This window comes from Scyliorhinus canicula, chromosome 19, assembly GCF_902713615.1.
Source record: "Scyliorhinus canicula chromosome 19, sScyCan1.1, whole genome shotgun sequence".
NCBI classification, from domain to species: domain Eukaryota; kingdom Metazoa; phylum Chordata; class Chondrichthyes; order Carcharhiniformes; family Scyliorhinidae; genus Scyliorhinus; species Scyliorhinus canicula.
The window spans coordinates 78,326,914-78,341,168 of record NC_052164.1 but is presented as its reverse complement, the minus strand read 5'-3'; the positions used below and the strand labels follow the sequence as shown (position 1 = coordinate 78,341,168).

The window sequence follows — 14,255 nt, the reverse complement described above, 5'->3', positions numbered from 1 at the left end:
TCCAGGGATCATTCTTGTGAACCTCCTATGGACCTTTTCCAAGGCCAACACATCCTTCCTTAGATACGGGCCCAAAACCTTTCACAATACAACAAATGGGGTCTGACCAGCTTCAGAAGTACATCCCTGGTCTTGTATTCTAGCCCTCTTGACACGAATATGAACATTGTATTTGCCTTCCTAACTGCCGACTGAACCTGCACATTAACCTTAAGAGAATCATGAACAAGTATTCCCAAGTACCTTAGTGCTTCTGATTTCCTAAGCATTTCCCCATTTGGAAAATAGTCTATGCCTCCATTTCTCCTTCCAAAGTGCATAACCTCATACTTTTCCACATTGTATTCCATCTGTCACTTCATTGTCCACTCTCCTAGCCTGTCCAAGTCCTTCTGCAGCCCGCGTCCTTCCTCAATATTACCTGTCCCTCATACAGATCTTTGTATCATCTGCAAATGTAGCACTAGTGCCTTCATTTCCTTCTTCCAGATCTTTAATGTATATTGTGAAAAGTTGTGGTCCCAGCACCGACCCCTGAGGCACACCACTAGGCACTGCATCCTGAAAAAGACCCCTTTATCCCCACTCTGCCTTCTGCCAGTCAGCCAATCCTCTATCTAAGCCAGGATCTTACCCTTAACACCATGGGCTCTTAACTTACTTAACAGTCTCCTATGTGGCACCTTGTCTAAGACCTTCTGCAGATCTAAATAAATCACGTCCACTGGTTCTCCTTTGTCTAATTTCCTTTTTACTTCTTCAAAGAACTCTACCAAATTTGTCAGACATGACCTCCCCTTGACGAAACCGTGCTGACTCAGTCCTATTTCACCATGCACTTCCAAGTACTCCACGATCTCATTTTTAATAATGGATTCCAAACTCTTACCAATGACCGAAGTCAGGCTAACCGGCTATAATTTCCCATCTTCTACCTCCCTCCCTTCTTAAACAGCGGTGTTACATTAGCCACTTTTCAGTCCTCTGGGACCCTTCCTGCCTCCAGTGATTCCTGAAAGATCACCACCAATGCCTCCTCCATTTCCCGGCCTCGTCACATCCCAAAGCCAGCGCGACGAGGCCAATAGATTGCGGCCATTATTGCTGATTTCTCAATGTGTATCAGAGGTGATAGTATATTGGTGGTATTTGGGAGCCTTACATATACACGGCCGAAAACTCCATCTGTTGGCACCAGTGGGATCTTCCAATCCCACCAACAGTGCCCCCCTACCCCCACCCCCCCCCCCCCACCACGCCCCCCCCCCACCCCCCCCCCCCCACCCCACCCCACCCCCCCATCCCCACAGTGGGTTCCCCAGCAGCGAAGGGTGAAAACAACAGGAAAGCCCATTGGCAGCAGCATGTTATTTGTAATCGTTAAATAAAGTATATTTTGGCTTTTTAAATAAATGTTATTTATCAGATTGAGTTTGTTCATAAGAGCTTGTTCAAGAGCAGGTTCACGTCAGTACTAAACTGTACAAAATATTTAATTATTATAATGAGGAATAGACTGAAGAAGGCTCTGGCACATCACGGGGACATGAAGCGAAAAGAGATCAAAAAACAGGAAGAAAAACAAAACATTGTGAATAATGTGCCTTCCACTGACTGGACTACAGAGGCCGAGAATTATGAGGAAAAAGTCAATTGTCTTTTTGTTAATTGTAATGTTGATACTTTGGATACAACTTGCCATTGTCAGGCATTCATACTTTTCAATGTATGAACCGTTTCAGGACTTAGACTTCCCACTTTAGAAAATAGATGCAGGTTAAATGCAGCACTGCCATTTTTATCTTAGTCTTGAGTCTTCCACAGTGCCATAGTCACCACCATTGGTAGGGCACAGAGGTAGGTTCTGGAGCGGGGATATTGTCCTGTGCTATTGGTAGAAATCTGATCTACACTGCCCCCGACCCCTCACCCCCAAGGACTCTGAGTTGCTGTGGCAATTTAAATTTTTCCAAGCATATCGTAATCTGGAGCTGTGACTAGTGATGGCAGATGCTCAAATTCCTTTTCATCACATGGATGACCAGGAATCTCTCTCCAGACATTGAGACATTGGTGTTGTTGGAAGTATTCCCAAGTTCATTAAAAACCTCTTCAGCCATTTTATACAAATTTCTGTGCCATCAATTCCTCGAAATGTATTTGAACCCTGAATTTCTATCTCCGAGGCAGGGTCAGTATTCCTTGTGTCACAAGACCTCCTTACAATTTTTCTAACCATTAATTAAATACATTTAAATTTATGTGTCAGCTGGCCATATGGAAAACAAACACATTTAATCACTTTATCGTCATCATTTAATATAACTGTAAATCACGCTGAGAAACACAGAGGCAAAATATTTTTAAAGCGCTGTAATACCGAGTGAATGCATCTCCTTTAACCTGTAAAAAGCAATTTTTCTGAGAACTGATATCCGAATTGAGCTGCTATAAAACTGCTGCTCTATTTCTGAAGGTCTTAGGAGATGACACATCCAAAATGTAATAAAAATCTCATGCCTTGTGATTGTGACAGATTACTGTAAATAGGTTAATCAATATTTACAACATAGTTTTTTTTATTTGTAGCACTATATTACAGTTTTACTGCTTGGGGTGACATTGAATGCAAGTCAAGCGAGGAGGGGTAGATTATGTCGGATTAGGTGAAAGTGCTCGACTGAGCACTTTCTGGTTCCATATTTATTGACATCCTTGACCAATCCTGGGCACAACAAAGGACGAAATGTTGACCAGCATGTTTCATATTGCACAACATATCAAATAAATGTTTGGGAATTTAAAAAAAAATAAATTTAGATTACCCAATTTCTTTTCCAATTAAGGGGCAATTTAGCATGGCCACTGCACCTACTCTGCACATTTTTGGGTTGTGGGGGAGAAACCCATGCAGACACGGGAAGAATGTGCAAACTCCACACGGACAGTGACCCAGAGCCGGGATCGAACCTGGGACCTCAGTACCGTGAGCCAGCTGTGCTAACCACTAGGCCACTGTGCTGCCCTATGTTTGGGAAATTAAGTAAAATACCATTGTCAACCTATGGGAGAGGAAAATGAGAAAAAAAGCATTCTGTTATGTGCTTTATAAATAAACTGCTAAGATTTGCAAAAATAAACTTCAATTGATGGGTGCTACATCAATAGTCATATTTAACGACTAGATGAAATGGAATGCAGGGGCACCTGGAAAATATGAAACATTTCAGAACTAGGCAAATCATCATCATCTTCAAATCCTTCCATGGAGTTGCCCGCTCAACCGCCTCCAGCCTTCCATCCCCTCGGCATTCCGGTTGTAGTGCTTTATAAGATTTTCATGTTTGTAACTCAATCTCTCAGGGAATCAAGGGATAGGGGGAATGGGTGAGAAAATGGGAGTTGGGGCAGAAGATCAGCTCTGATTGCATTGAGTGGCAGAGCTGGCCGGAGGGGATATGGTACCCTGGCAGTGCCACTTGGGTGCCATCCTGGCATTGCCACCTGGTGGGACACTACCATGGTTCCAGGTTGGCACTGCCAAGATGGCATTTTGTGCGCATGTGCGATTGGGCTGGGGTTGCCCACTGTGGGTGTTGGGGGTGAGGGGGGGGGGGGCGGGAGACCCCCCTCACCCCCAACACCCACAGTGGGCAACCCCAGCCCAATCGCACATGCGCACAAAATGTTGCATTTGGGCTGGTGGGAGGTCGGGGGACGGGGTTTTGTGGGCCTCGGAGATCCTTCACTGCAATGGGCAGTTCCAGCGAGCGGAGCTTCCCATTGCAAAAAAAGGGGCTATGTGCAGCCTTTGCCACGCATTTCCCATTTAGGCCCCTTATTCAACATAAGTAGCGTTGAATAGCCACGTGTCTTTCGGCACTACGAGTGCCGGGAAACACGCGGCTGAACGCGCTCGCTATGAAACCTTGTTCCATTTTGGGAAGATTGTGCCCATTGGCACCGAGCTAATGAATATATTTCCACACACCTCCTCCCCACCCCTGTGACACTATTGAGTTTCTCTTCCTCCTCTAGGGCTTTCTTGATTAAAATGATTTACCATTTTCCTGATAGGAGGTATGTTCACATGATTAATGGATTTCAAAGATAAAAATGAGGAACTTAAAGGTTACGTGAATGCAGAGGCAGTTTCTGGGGCTGAAATCCGTCTGTAGCTGCTGTGCAAAAACAGGCTTGGAGCGAATTGCTGACTGACTTTTCATCACAGCAGTTTTTAATTTTCTGTTGGTTTGGAAGACATTGCCAAGATTTTAAATTTCAGACCAAGCAATTCGACAGTGAGACCAGGCAATGAGTCTCCGAGAAGTGTTTTGAAATGTTGTTTCGTGAGCTTTAATATGGTGACAAATTGGCGAACAATTTGCTGCAAGCCTATTTTGTGCAGCTGCTGTTGACAATTTCACTTCTTCAAGGTTTATTCTCAATTTTAAATGAGAAGACCAATGTGAAATGAATTTTACATTAGAATACATAGATTTTTTAAATCAGGTGAAACTCGCCTCCAGCTTTTTCCTTCAAATTGAGCTTAAATTTTCCTTTAAATTAGCACACCGACATTGAAGTGCTTGTTAAAGTTTCAATAAAAGTGGTGTCCAAAGGCATTTCAAGTATTCTATGATTCAAAGAAAAAAAGTACCTGCAATTATATAACACCTTCCACATCCTCACGATGTCTTGCAGCACTTAACAGCAATTGAATTACTTTGGGAGCGTGTTAATTTTTCTTTGGTAGGCATGAAGCAACTGCTAATTTGTACCCGCCAAGGTCCTACATATAAGAATGAGGTAAATTTCCAGTTACTATGTTGTGGTGGGCAAGGTAAGGGAGGAATGTTAACCAGGACTCCGAGAAGACTCTCTCTCTTACTCAGGTCACGCTATGATACTCCCATACACAGACAGGCAGGCATTCGGTTGAGCAAAAGGTAGCGCCTCCCACGATGAAACATTCGCTCAATTCTGCGCTGGATTTATAATAAATTCCCTGGAGCAGGATTTCCTACACAAACCTGACTCTGAATCCTGCTCATACATGGGGGAAGTGGATTTAACTTCAGCCATCCGGTAGAATCCAGATATTGTTGTTTCTCTTAGCGCACCGGGTGGTATACAAGGCAGGCGTTTAACTATTCCCAGAGATGTTGTTTTCCTGGACCAGGTCACTACCCTGTTGCCAGAAACTTGTAGACTTGAGTGGCGCCACTCTGTATCAAGCATGCCTGACCAGTAGTCTCTCCTACTCTTACCACCTGCCAATGGTGTGTGTTGGAGGGATTTTTAAGAATGACATTCAACCTGTTTTGCTGCTTTATAAACGTACCTCCCTTGGCCATCTTGGGTTGGGACATGAAACCGGAGCTTCTGGATCAGAAGCTGGCACACTGTCCACTACTCCACAAGACCTCCCAGACTCCATTAATGGGAACAACTAAAAAAGAACCGACTAATTGTCCTGGGTGGATTTTAGCAACCTTCTAGATTAGGTCCTCATCTCAACCAGGTAGGTACCTTATACACGTGTGCAAATTTGGAGCTTATTGTGTCAATATGACCTAGCTGGCCTTTTAACTGAGGTCTGGGTGGAGAACTCATTCCATTCCAAAGAGAGTTGCTCTTCTAACTGAAGGGACGAAAAATAAGTGAGTGAGATTAACCATGTGGAGCCAGGATGCACAACTACAGAGTCCCACAAGGTAAGTTGGAGATTTGACTAGCTGGTGTTTCTCCACCCCCTCTACCCACCACACGTGCACATTGTGATAACCTGCTGAAACCCACTTGCTGCTATTTACCTTCCAGCTAAGGGGTCGCATCTAGCCCACTTGATTTAACCGACCGGCCTCTGGTCAGCTGGTCGGCCCGTCAATTTTCAGGCTGGCAGCTTCATATCTGTGATGTGTTATTCAAAAGACTTCATACTTCTCTACACTTCCATGAGAGCTCCTGGCCCATCTTCCGCAGTCCCAGTTTAACTGCAGCAAGAGTGTTGCAGTAGGGTTCAAAATCATCTCAGGAGCAGGGTAAGGTGTAGAGAAGTTCCCTTTGTTACCTTGGCCACTGAGGCTATCAATGCCAAGAGAGGGCAGGACAAAGACGGAGGCTCTTGACATCAGCATTGTCAAGTTTCCCATGAGGAGCTGCTGTTGGTTGGACCAACAAAGAGTAGAATTCCAGTAGGACACATATGGGAGTCCAGGTCCCCTGGAGACAGATTGTTGATGTATTTTGTTGCTGGTGGGGTGGTGGCCTGGGGAATGATTGCTACCTTTGTGTAAAGCCACTCTATGGCTAGACTCGCCAGCCTCTTTACTGAGAGGCAACAATGCTTGCTTTTACCATTCAAAGCAGGTGATCTGCCACTAACCCCACAGAGTTTAGCATTAATCAGTGGTGACCATCCCAGGTGGGCACATCTGGACTCTCAGTAGATTCCCCCATTGATTTTTAGAGCTATGAATTTTCACCTTAAAGCTTAATATGGAAAAAAAACCTTGATTTATTTTGAAAATTGCTGTTTAGAATCAAGGTAAATTTACATTCAGCGGTAAAAAGAATTATTGATGAGGAGGGAAAAAAATTAAGAGCAAAACATTTTTGTTTCCCTTTGGAGCAGTCAGAGCATTATTTGCAAGGTCAGGCTGATACCTGAAAGTTAGAGGTCACCAAAAGGCCATGCATTAATCCAGTTATTCTTTCCACATATTAGATAGTAAAAGTCATCGCACTAATTTACTAATGACAGCAATGCACCAGAGTAAAACGGGCTGATGTAATTCTGCTCATCACCATTTTAACACCAGCCGTGAGGTGACCCTTTGAGCAAGTTAATTCTGAGACCTGCATGAGAGATCGGGACTTGCGCAGCAAATCAAATGTCATGCTTGTCTGGTATCAGCAGGTGAATGAGGAGCCTTTCAAACAAATGTTATTCAAATGTATTTTAAGATACCTAAAACCCACTGTGAAATTAATATTAACAATTTGATTTTCTGTGCCATAATATCCTTGCAATATTCATTCCAAGCGTTGCTTTGAGAATTTTAATTGCCTCCTCCATGAAGATCTGCACAGATGTATTTGTCTCGTGTGTCTGCAACAAACTCATCACTTTAAGTTAATGTTGAAAATTGTAAATTCATATTGGCATGTGAGTGGAATAAATAGTGTTAGTGCCAGTAAAAGCATGCAAGCTGACCCTTCCTCTGAGGGTGCGTCGCCAGATTGAGTTCAGTAGCCCCACTGTGTTCAATTCTTTCATATAAAACAGCCAGTATGCATTACTTACAGCCACTAACATTTTCCTTTGATACGTGCAGGTTTATTTTTCTATTTTCTGCTTGAGTTTGTGTCCTTTCACCCCTACTCGCTGTCTGACAGTGACTCAGGTGGCGGTGCAGGTCCAGAGCTCCTTTGGCTATTGCCCTACCTGTCACATCGACAGCAAGTATTGGTTATGTGTTTGACTGAGATTAGCTACACAGCTGAACCTTATCCTGTTCTCACCTGATGTCTGCACATGTTCCTCGCCAAGTATCAACGGAGAGCCATTGGAAACCCTGGCCAATATTTTCTCTTCCGACTCTGGTGATTCTCTGTCCTGTTGGGGAAGAAATTGAGAAAGGCCTGGAAGGTTTCCCAGGTCCAATGGTGGTGGGGCGGGGGGGGGGGGGGGGGGGGGGGGAGCAAATCTGAATTTGTTAGCAAAGTGTTTTGTGCCTGCAAGGTGCACGCAATATCAAATTCATCCAAATGCTCGATAGGTATCCCTATTGCAGTATGTGTTAAATACGATAATAAGGATCCTGCACCTGAATTAATTTTTTCTAAAACTGTTAGCTGTGTGCGCCTGAAATGTCATTTCCTTAACCGATCCCAAAAAAGCACAGTGAGAACAACACCATTCAGCTGCCATATTTAAAGTGAATCTGTACGTTAGTAAATCTAGGTTTCTTGGCTGCTTTCGAGCCAAGGTTTTGTCAAGTGTCTGGTTTATTAAGTACTCATGTTGGTTGATTGTTGAGAGAGAATTTCCTTCTCTGATGTGCATGGGTATACTGTGGAATGTATTGTCAAGGTTCAGGATGTGGAGCAGCAGGAAGGAGGGCAGTAAAGGCCAGCACAGAAGAGTGAAGGAGGCAAGGTTGCAGGGAGCCTTTGAAGTGTGAGTCTTCGGGAACACAGAACATACCTGAACCTCACAGAGGAGCAGTATGTGGTATGTTTCACGAGGAAGGCTTGCTAACCTGTGCCACTTATTGCAGCAAGAGATGGAGCAAGAGTGGATGTGTTGGATATGTATGATAGTGAAGGTCAATGTGGCTTTGATGTTGTGCGCCTCTAGCTGTTTGCAAACTGTTTCTGCTGACATCAGCAAGATCAGTCAGTTTGCAGCAGGCAGCCCTCCACCAAAAGACTGCTGCTCTATTTGTGGGGTCATTGCTTTCCCAATGGAAACTCACAAGCTTGAAGAAAGAGCCGTTGTATTTGCCCCCGCTGCTGGGCTCCCTCAGGCAAAGGGCATCGTGGGCTTTACATGCACAGTCCTGTGTGCTCTCAGACACAAACCTACACTTTAGCAACAGATTGGATAGCGACTCATTTAATTTTTTACTTAGTTGTGACCTGGGGCAAAGGCTCATGTAAGTCTGGGGTGGGTTTCCTGACAGTAATTGTGATTGTTTTCATCTTATTACTCTCTTCAATGTCCCCCATCTGTTCCAACCTCAATGCAGAGAAACACTAAGTAATAGGACCTCTGACTGGTGACCTGACACCAATAAGTGGAAGTTTTGACAGTCAAAAGGCAGCATGGTTGAAGCATGCGGGAGCAAACCAAACCCAGAAATAACATTGAGTCATGAACGCAATGTCATCCCCTCCTCTTCCAACTTCTACATGGGAGGGATTGAAGGTGTACAGATAATCCCGTACAACTGTTAGGTAAGTCATTTAAACATTGACTTATATTGGGGAGACAATGGCAAAGTGATAATGTCACTGGACGAGTATTGGGGAGACAATGGCAAAGTAATAATGTCACTGGACGAGTAATCCAGAGGCCTTGGCTAAGGCTCTGGAGACATGGGTTCAAATCCCACCATGTTGGTGGAATTTAAATTCAACTAATAGATCTGAACTTTATGGAGACAGCTATAATGGAGACCACGAAAGCTATCATTGATTGACGTAAAAACCCATGTGGCTCATTAATGTCCTTTCAGAAAGGAAATCTGTTGTCCTTACTTGGTCTGGCCTATATGTGACTCCAGACCCATAGCAACATGGTTGACTCTTAAGTGCCTTCAAAATGGCGCAACAAGCCACTCAGTTCAAGCCAGTCGGGGATGGGCGACACATGTTGGCCTTCCCAGCGACGCCCATATCCCAGGAGGGAATAAAGTAAAAAATTAAATATAATAGCAGGTAAATAGCTGTTACCTCAGCCCAAATTCAGGCTTTCAAAGCCAGGGCACCTGATTACCAACCAGTCAGCAGCTTTCCAGGATCATTGAAGTAAGTGTTCAGTCGGAAGAGTTTCTTCAGTGAAGCTGGTCAGTTTTGATCGGTTTTATTGAAGAGCTGCAGCCGTGGCCAGGTGGAAGATTACTGCACTCAACATGTCTTCTCTCAGAGACTGATTGACAGGTGACGGCCAACTTCTTCACTTCACCTTCCTCGCATTTCACTCACCTTCAGCTGTATTTCTCTGCTGCCAGTCTTCAATGTGACATAGGAGCAGCTTAACCAATTTCACCTTCCACCTCTTCTGAGGAACAGGAAGAGAGACAACAGCACCACGAAGAGGAGCTGCCTTCTGCTCAGCCTTTTAGCAGTGGGAATAAAGACAGATCCAAGTGGACAGAGGCAAGACCCCTAGCAACGGCATCTACTGGCTGAGGATCAGCTCTCTGGACATGACTGAGCATCGGTGCCTCAGGAAGCTTAGGATTTTACGATGGATTGCTGCAACATCCTGGAACAAGACCTATTTCCCAGTGGAACAAGTGGCCAATGACCAACAAGGTGCTCGTCACTGGAGGGCCAGCTTGCTGCCTCACACTGAGCATGTGTTGCAGGAGAGGAGACAGAGAGTTATGAGTGTTCAAAATGTTTATATGGAGAGGAGGGAAGAGTGCCACTTGTGGCTGTGAGGTAATAAATGCAAGAGGAAAGTAGGATGAGGATTGCAAAAGAGTCTCTCGAGAATCCCGCTATCAGCTGCTATTTTGAGCTGGCGGCCCAATAGAATAGCAAGGTCCAGCATCTGGCCTCTCTCTTCCCACAATGAAAATCCTGCCCACCCCCCACCACGGAATTTGCTGAGTCCCCCCCCACAGTACATATGCAGGGGAGTGACCCAACCCCCCTACACGCACTAACCCTCCCAACAGAACCTCCACCAAAGCCTCCCATAATTGAAAGCCCCCATAAGAGACCCCCACCAGAATCCTCCACAAGAGAGCCCTCGAACAGAAACCTCCCACGATAGACGCCATCCAGAGACCCTCACCAGAGGCCCCCATAACAGAGACACCTAACAGAGACCCCCATCAGAGACCCCCTATAACAGAGACCCCCCCTTAATAGAGACCCCCATAACAAAGACCCCCATAATAGAGACCCCCTCCATAACAGAAGCACCTGCCTGGAAGCTAAAGAGCAGTCCAGACAGAAACGGTGAAAAAAATCATTGCTTTAAAACTCACTTGTCCCTTTCAGCTGCTGCCTCAGGCAGAAAAGGCAGCAACTGTAGATTCCTAGACAGCGCAAGCTACAACACGGGGGTTAAAACCCCTCAGATCTTTTGATCTGGAAAGCTTTTATTCACATAAATGAGAAATAGCTTTTACTAGGCTGTGATTGACAACTTCCAGATAGCCAGATGTCTGGATCGTTTCACTTCCCTTTACGCTTGAAAGGATCTCTCAAGTACTCTGCTCTGAAACCAACTGCAATGTCTATAAATATCAAGCTATGATTGACAGCTCTTGACTGCATCAAAAGCAGCTACATGCTTTTACTTCCTCGTTTTCTCAGCAGAAAGAACTTTACTGCTTTGGATGTGGTAAAGGGCTGCCAATCATAGCTAGATGGCTAGGTTCTCTGCCCAATCGAGGATCTCTCTGCTGGCAATGGGCAACAGCGAATCCAGTCCTTTTTTTCCAAAGAATTGTTCTAAATCTTCAACATCATTAGAATCCACACTCGTGAAAGTTAATTTTTAGCACAAAATAAATGTGTTCCAGTATTTAAGGATTATTACACCATTAAAAAGATTACCTTTATTGAAATGCTTTGTAGTGTGCATTTACAACAGGTGGGAATCTCTGGCTCCCAGCTGTGTGTTTCTCAACGGCACACCATTTTCTGACAGCAGGATTATCTACTCCCGCTACTTCGCAATGGAATTTCCCATTGAAGCCACTCCTACGCCACCGGGAAACCCGCAGGCAGGGTTGCGCTGCTGGTGGGACAAGAAAATCCCAATGGCCGGAGAATTCCGGCCCATGTCTGAACAGGAGAACCACTCAATATATTTGGAGGGGAAGCATAGGACATGAAGCCATTTTCCCAGAGCTTGCAATGGAATGGCACATCTTGAACTGCAACATATGTGGGATCCAGAGAGATAGACTCTGCAGTCTCCCTACCCACGTGTTTCTCAGCGGCATGTTGCTCGCTGACAGCGGGATTCTCTACTCCTGCCACTTATCAATGGGATTTCCCATTGAAGCCACTCCACCCTTCTGGGAACCCCATGGACGGGGGAGCACTGCCAGCAGGAACAGAGAATCCAAACGGCCAAAGAATTCCGGCCAACCCATTTACGGAGAAAAACTATGAGTGCTGTTAACCGTTGCTCTCACTGTTATTGTTGTAGTCATTTCGGTCTCATTAACCTTAGTTAAGCACCAAAAGTTAGAATGGAGACTTCCTGAATGGAAAATTAAGGATGTTTAAAAAGTCTTCTAAAACTTTGGAGTAGCTTGGAGGCCAAAAGGCCAACCAATATTAGGGGCGGCACGGTGGAACAGTGGTTAGCGCTACTGTCTCAGAGTGGCAGGGACCCAGGTTCAATTCTGGCCTCGGATGACTGCCTGTGTGGAGTTTGTACATTCTCCCTGAGTCTGGATGGGTTTCCTCTGGGTGCTCCGGTTTCCTCCTGCAGTCCAAAGATGTGCTGGTTAGGCGGATTGGCCATAATAAATTGCCCCTTAGTTTACAAAGGTTAGGTGGTGTTATGGGGTTACAGGGATTGGGTGTGGGAGTGGGCCTAGTTAGGGTGGTATTTTAGAAGGTCGATGTAGACTCGATGGGCCAAATGGCCTCCTTCTGCACTGTAGGAAGTCTATGAATCCAATGATTCCAATATTAAGTATCTTGAAGTATGTCATGCTTATTTATACTTGGTTGTATGTTTAATACTCTGCTTTATGACATTTCAGAATGTCTTTTAGTTCTGTTAGCATTACATTTAACCCGGTACTTTTGAAATAGAGCAGATTTGATTGAACAAAGATGTACAGAATTTCAGAAAAAATGAAATGATCACTCTTGCACTTTAAAGTTCAATGAATCAGTTTGCGTATACAGGACTTTTGTGCTGGAAGTAACTTCAGCAACATGCTCGAAATTCTGCTTCATCATTCCTTCAGCTATTGTGTTGCACATTTTTCACAAGAAGCTATTATATAATTTTGCATTAACAACCCCCTCCCCCAAAACCAACCTAATCCATGTTGTGCCAATCAAAGCGTGCTGATGTGAAGATTTTCAGCTCTCATTAGTCCCAGCGCAGAGGAGAGGAATTGGATTTTAGACTTCAATCCAACTCTTAGCTGGTAATCGATCTGAAACTCTCTGGCCCACTTTAATATGTTTCAGTTCCTAATCTGCTCTGTCAGGCATAAAGACAACAGATGCTTGCAATGATTCTGGGAGGATGGCAGCTTTTCACCGTATACAAGGATCATAAATCTTCCTTTGTATTGTGAAAGCCTAGCTATTTGCACATGTTAATATCACCAACAGAAACAGGTTTGGTGGCGAGCTGAGTCAAAACTGGAACCGTGCCGCATCACAGGATTTGGGTAACAATATTTTGGTGACTACATTTTGGTGGGCTAGGTGGAGGGATGGTTGTTCTTTTAGAGGGACACTCCAGCCCAGTCCTGCCCCCAGGCTGTTTTTTCCTTGTATTATAATGCGCAGCACATTCCTCCAATAGGAATTTTTTTTCATCATTAACCTTTGAAAAATATATATTTTTATTAAAGATTTTCCAATTGTCCAATAGATTTTACAGAAAAACCATATTACCACAGCAGATGATACACAGAAACCAACGTAACAAAAACCCCGACTAATCATGCCGACCCCATCACCAATCATTCCCACGGGGTAAGACAAGCTTTGATGCAAAGTCTTTCCAGCTTCATTGCAGCCCTAGGAGAAAGCAATGCGACATCAGTGTCTGGTGACATGTACCGGCCAATAATCTCTCCGTAGCAATCAATGACCCTGGTCAGTGACTGACAAGCAGCCACTTTAAAACGTCTTTCCTTTCTCGGTACAGATGAGGTGACACAAGCAAATTGATTTAAAGATTGAAGCAATTCCTTTGCTTTAAGTCCCTAGGCAGCTGAAGAGAGCAAGGGCTCATAACTGGTGCTATTGGTTAGGGATGATTCTATCCCTCTGGGTAGAATACCCTTTTGCCACAATGCTGGACAATCAAAAGATGCAATAGCTTCATAAAATATATGCTTGAATGCAAACTTTTGAAAATATTATTTATTTTTAAATGAATTGATGCTGGCCTGAAGGACTGTGTTAAGTGGAACTGCTGCATTCTGTAATTTCCCTTTCAAAGTCAGTTGGAGTCATTTGAACAAAGAAGTCAGCAAATCATCTTTGCATGAATAGAAGCTGGTCATCAGAGTGAATACACTACACAATAACAATAACAAGACATGATTATACATTGATGTTGCTCCAGCATTTTTGAATCTACTATGACTGTTGGTTTCAATGATGTCCGTTTAACTCAACAGACAGGGCTTAGCATTCACACACAGTTGCTTTAAAAAAAAGATGGATTCAGTGTGCAATTTAATAGAGAGATTGTTGCACTCGAATAAGTTACACCAAAGGGAGGTCTTTCAACTGACGTCTGCCCCATACATGCCTGAAAAACAGACAGGAAAATCGGGTGAGGACTTTTCACACCC

At 44.3% G+C, this 14,255-nt stretch overlaps 1 protein-coding gene across 4 annotated transcripts in view; it reads left to right on the top strand.

The window, feature by feature from the left end:
* The window catches only part of LOC119954076 (galactosylgalactosylxylosylprotein 3-beta-glucuronosyltransferase 1-like), a 216,723-nt gene that overhangs the window by 94,569 nt on the left and 107,899 nt on the right, over nucleotides 1-14,255 (top strand). The window lies entirely within an intron of this gene.